Raw genomic sequence first — 6071 nt, 5'->3', positions numbered from 1 at the left:
GAATTATTATATTCTTCTTGAAGTCTGAGGGAATTTCGCCTGTCTCATACACCTTGCTCACCAGATGGTAGAGTTTTGTCAGGACTGGCTCTCCCAAGGCCGTCAGTAGTTTCAATGGAATGTGGTCTACTCCTGGGGCCTTGTTTCGACTCAGGTCTTTCAGTGCTCTGTCAAACTCTTCACGCAGTATCATATCTCCCATTTCTTCTTCATCTGTATCCTATTCCATTTCCATAATATTGACCTCAAGCACATCGCCCATGTATAGACCCTCTATATACACCTTCCACGTTTCTGCTTTCCCTTCCTTGCTTAGAAGTGGGTTTCCATCTGAGCTCTTGATATTCATACAAGTGGTTCTCTTTTCTCCAAAGGTCTCTTTAATCTTCCTGTAGGCAGTATGTCTCTTACCCCTAGTGAGATATGCCTCTACATCCTTACATTTATCCTCTAACCATCTCTGCTTAGCCATTTTGCACTTCCTGTCGATGTCATTTTTGAGACGTTTGTATTCCTTTTTGCCTCCTTGATTTACTGCATTTTTATATTTTCACCTTTCATCAGTTAAATTCAATATCCCTTCTGTTACCCAAGGATTTCTAATAGCCCTCGTCTTATTACCTACTTGATCCTCTGCTGCCTTCACTACTTCATCCCTCAAAGCTTCTTCTACTGTATTTCTTTCCCCCATTCCTGCTATTTGTTCCCTTACGCTCTCCCTGAAACTCTGTACAACCGCTGGTTTAGTCAGTTTATCTATGTCTCGTCTCCTTAAATTCCCACCTTTTTGCAGTTTCTTCAGTTTTAATCTATAGTTCATAACCATTAGATTGTGGTCAGAGTCCACATCTGCCCATGGAAATGTCTTACAATTTAAAACCTGGTTCCTAAATCTCTGTCTTACCATTATATGATCTATCTGAAATCTGTCAGTATCTCCAGGCTTCTTCCATGTATACAACCTTCTTTTATGATTCTTGAACCTAGTGGTAGCTATGATTAAGTTATGCTCTGTGCAGGCTACCGGTATCGAGTCTCTAAGCTTCCCAGGACATTTCAATGAAATTTAGCCCACCCACAGAAGCCAAAATAATTAAAAATTATAATTTGTTGTTTGAAAGATAAAAAATAGTAACGGCGCTTACTAGTTAGCTCATCACGAGCACCTGGCTGCATCTGAGTTGGTTACTCATGGTGTCATTCGTTGTAGCGAAATTTCACGTTGTGTCGTTGACATTCTGCTTTTTGACGACCGCTCTTACAGCCTAGTACGTTCGACCCCCCGGAGCGCTAACCTAATTAGTCTAATGCTGTTTCCACGTTTAGAGCTAAAATTGAAACCGTGTTGTCGGTGGTCCCCTACTAATGTTTAATTAACGTAAACGAACGTGCTAAACTGCATACCGATGATGGATGTGCTTTAAAAACTTGTTGCGTGATAGACGATTTCCGCAGCATGCCGAGTTACGGGCTTAATTAATTTTGTTAACGGTCCTATCCGTTAAACGGATGTCGCACATGTTACGGCCTGCGGGGGGGACAAGTTTTTTTTTATCGGGCAGCTGACAGATGAGAGATTTAAAGCGTTCACGCACGGGCAGCATTTATTTATTGCAACCTCGTGAAGGGTGGGGGGGGGGTGAAAGGGGGGAGGGAGAAGTATGAGACCACTACAGAGTGATCCATTATCTCTTACGTGAGAGGGTACAATGCCATCAACTTACTGCATTTAAGCTCGATAACTCATAGTATACTGATACTACCTATTTTTCAGTTTCCTTACGTGAACGTATTAATGCAAGATTAGTAAACTTCACTCGGTAACAAATGATGGAATGCAGCCCTTGATGAAAGTGTCAAATCAGAACTGCCGAAATTTTTATTGTAATAAATCTCGATTACAATTCCGCTAGCAGGAGCTCTGTGGCAGAGCAACGACATTCCTCCTTGTATCTTCAGGAAAGATGCTCAGGTACGCGAAGGAAAGAAGATTAAGACTTAACGTCGACGAGGGGTTGAAACCTTCCCGTCTCCTCTATATCTCTTTTGTTACGCAACCTTCCCTTCTACAATAACCTATGATACCTTCCCTTAGGATTTCTATCTCTTGGTTAATAATAACAAATGAAATCTTCCCATTGAAATTAATTCTCTTTCTCAATAATAATAAGTGCAATCTTCACACACAAATTTAAATGCTGCTTATTAAAAGTGATTTTTTTTATTATTTCGACGAAACATAGAATGTGTCGTCGTCGTGGCCATCAGTCGTTATCTGCAATAATCCAAATCTGTTCCTTACCTTTTTTACTGCTACTGGATCCCCATCTGACTGCTACATCGAACTGCGACATGAATATAATGTTTTACTATGCATTATTAGCTGCTGGTGGGCTGTGGAAACAAGTGGCTGTATTTATTACCAAAGCTGACGTTATTCTTTAATAGCAAAGCTGACGTTATTCTTTACTTAATTTGACTGATGATACGTAATTCATAGTTAAACTTTTTCTTAACAACAATAAAATTTTGCGAAGTTTTACGCTATTGGTTTTTGGGATGGATTATAATGAGTAATGCAATTTTGCTGGCAAAAATTAATTATATTCTGAATGAAATGATTTTACAAACGTTGAAACGGGAATTACTTTTTACAATAATCTTACAACTAGCATTGCGCAAACATACCTTCAATAGTATTAAGTTTCTCAAATAAATAATTCAATAATATTAGTTCCTCTTATGATAATAGTTAGCTGATGACTCTGTACATCCGTTTATAATCTCTTGTAAACCATACCTGGTGGCTGGCAGGCACACCGCTCCTCTCAACCTCTCGCTTCAGACCTGCTACCGACTCGCTTCGCGTCTCGCTTACTACTTACTTCCTACGAAGGCTGAAGTGCGGTCTCTCCCGCCAACAATGCTTTGTGGTGCAGACAATCACTGCTACCACAAAATGTATCAATGCGCGGTCTTTCCCGCTCTTTTCTTAAAATGTATCCATACGCGGTCTCTCCCGCCCTTTTTAAAATTATATCAATGTGCGGTCTGTCCTGAAACAATACTTTGGTGCAGACATTCCCTGCTACCACAATTATTTCCAATATGACAAATATTAATTATTCCTACTTCATCCTATTAATAAAATATAAACATCTTTCATAAATTGTGGTTTGACAATAGACAACAGAAATATACACGTCTTACAGGGTTATTAGAAATAGACTACTAACTCGTTTTTGGTGAAGATTATGGAGGTAAGTGGGTAATGTCTATTTCAACGGATTCGTATGAGCGTTCGCTTTAATCGATTTAAGAAAACTAAGGAAACATAGATCTGGTTTACTGGACAGGGAAAGTAGTCCAGCCGGCGGCTCTGGCCGAACGGTTCTAGGCCCTTCAGTCTGGACCCGCGCTGCTGCTACGGTCGCAGGTTCGAATCCTACCTCGGGCATGGATGAGTGTGCTGTCCTTAGAGTAGTTAGGTTTAAGTAGTTCTAATTCTAGGGGACTGATGACCTCAGATATTAAGTCCGATAGTACCGTTATGAAAGTACTCCTGGTCTTTCTGGGTGGGAGTCTAATGTGTTGCCACGGTATCATCTCGCTCGGCGATGTCTAAATATGCTGGACAGATGGCACATCTTGTGGAATGATGAGGAGAACATTAGGCAAACATAAAAGGATGGAGGACACTTTCTCCGTATTCCAGAATCTTAGGAAGTCTAGTTGTTGAATTATACACACGCAGCTGACTAAAAGGAGGGCATCAATTGCCGCCCAGCGTTAACGTGAATGGAAACTAACCTCACAGGCTGCTAACGATTGTAGGTGGGAGAAGTGCAGAATGGTTCAAAACTGAAAGATGGTTTGATGGTTTATCAGCAGCGACAGATTGGAAGTGACGGGGCTGCGGAAGCACCAGTACAGCGAGTAGACTAAATCAAGGAAACACCGAAAACACATTAACGTGCTTGATACGCTATAGGAAAACCGTTGGCATCCACAACAGCTTCCGCTCGTGTCAGAACAGATAAATACAGATACTTTATGGTTATCAAGGTAATTTTACAACATTCTTCGTGACAAATAGAGGTAGCCTCAGATAACGATGATGGAAGTGTGCCTGCCGTTGTGGCCGAGCGGTTCCAGGCGCTTCAGCAGGTTCGAATCCTGCCTCGGGCATGGATGTGTGTGATGTCCTTAGGTTATTTAGGTTTAAGTAGTTCTAATTTCTAGGGGACTGATGTCCTCATATGTAAAGTCCCATAGTGCTCAGAGACATTTGAACCATTTTGATGGAAGTGTAGAGCGATCCTGCACCATTTTCTCCTAAGCTCAATAATACGGACTCTGGGTGGCGGTGGTGGCCATTGGAAGTGCGACAATTCATCCCCGAGCTCACAACAGCAGTCCTGGACGATGCGAGCAGCGTAGACAGGGCCCCTGTGGTCCTCAAAAACAGCGTCAACATTGGGAAACAAGCAGTGTATCATGGGAGGGACCTTATCAGCGGTAATGGTCACAGAAAGTTGGGTTGTAATGTGACGTTATAGCGTAACCATGAGACCCATGGACCAGCACAACTTGGCTGCCCAAATCTTCACCGAACCCCCTTTTATTCTCACTCTTGGGACGTGGAATGGGCCAGATTTTGGAATCAGTGTGAAACAAGACTCATTCTACCAAATGACGTTCTTCCATTGCTCCACATTCCAGGATGATAGGATTCGTCAGTGCGACATTCAGTTCCGCAGTGAGTTTCGCGCTGTCGTCCTTTTATTTTTCGTCACAACACTCTTCAGTGGCTATCTGTTGCCATTACTCAACATACACATTATTCCACGTTGCATCTATCAGGATAAAGTTTATCCGCTTTCCCTAGAAAGGTATAAACATTTGATACGGTCCACTAAAAAGACCAAACAACTCAGCTCCCTTAGTTACAGAAGCCCCAAACATATTAGCATCAGCAAATCATCCTCGTTCGGATTCACGTAGTTCCAACGTTATGCATTCCCATGTACAGTGAATCCTTTTCTCTTCACAACTGGCACTTGCAACCTACTGAAGATATTTCACGGATATCGTTATTGGTCAAGTACAACAGCGTGAACTTAAGGCTTTGCTTGCATTTGCATTTCACGCAGTGTTTCCATGTTTTTGTCCAACCTCCGTTAGTCTGAATAGTAATGGACATATAATAAAACCCACAATCATACCGTCATAAAATAGTCATAGTTAACACGAAAAATGTAACTATTACATTTTAAATTCATTTCTCGCATCAATAGGAATAATTATTCTGTGGCTGATGAAACAGTCAGTACCTACACTCATGAGCAAAACATTATGACCACTAGCTTAACAGCTTGTATGTCCGTCTTTGGAACGAAATACGTCTGTGACTCAGCGTATCAGGGATCTGACCGTTTGTTGGTAGGTTTGTGAAGGTACGTGGCATTAGATATCTACGCACAGGTCATGCAATTCGGGTAAATAACGGGCCGCTGATTTGCTTACGTAGTGATGGCATCAGATAGCGAACCAGATCTGTTCCATCGGATTTACATCAGGCGTTTTTGGTCGCCGTCAAACCCTTGTAGCACAGTTCCGGTTCACTGACAGCAATACTGCTAAAAGATGACATCTCCGTTGAGGAAGACACCAAGTACGAAGGGACGCACGTGGTTCGCAGCTGTCAGCTTATTTTCGATTACTAATACGGGTCCCATGTAGAGCAGGAGAATGTCTCCCATAGCTTAATACTGCTCCCAGCAGCCTGCTTACGTGGTGCGCTGCACGTTTCGAACAACCGTTCACTTCGATGATGGAGTTTGTGAAGACAACATAGTGTAGCAGCCGGCATCGGTGGCCGAGCGGTTCTAGGCCCTTCAGTCCGGAACCATCCGGCTGCTATGGTCGGAGGTTCGAATCCTGCCTCGGGCATGGATGTGTGTGATGTCCTTAGGTTTGTTAGGTTTAAGTAGTCCTAAGTGTAGGGGACTGATGACCTCAGCTGTTAAGTCTCATAGTGTTTAGAGCCATTTGAACCATTTGAACACAGC

Source organism: Schistocerca americana, chromosome 6 (genome assembly GCF_021461395.2).
Source record: "Schistocerca americana isolate TAMUIC-IGC-003095 chromosome 6, iqSchAmer2.1, whole genome shotgun sequence".
In the NCBI taxonomy this organism is placed as follows: Eukaryota; Metazoa; Arthropoda; class Insecta; order Orthoptera; family Acrididae; genus Schistocerca; species Schistocerca americana.
This window is presented reverse-complemented; position numbering follows the sequence as displayed.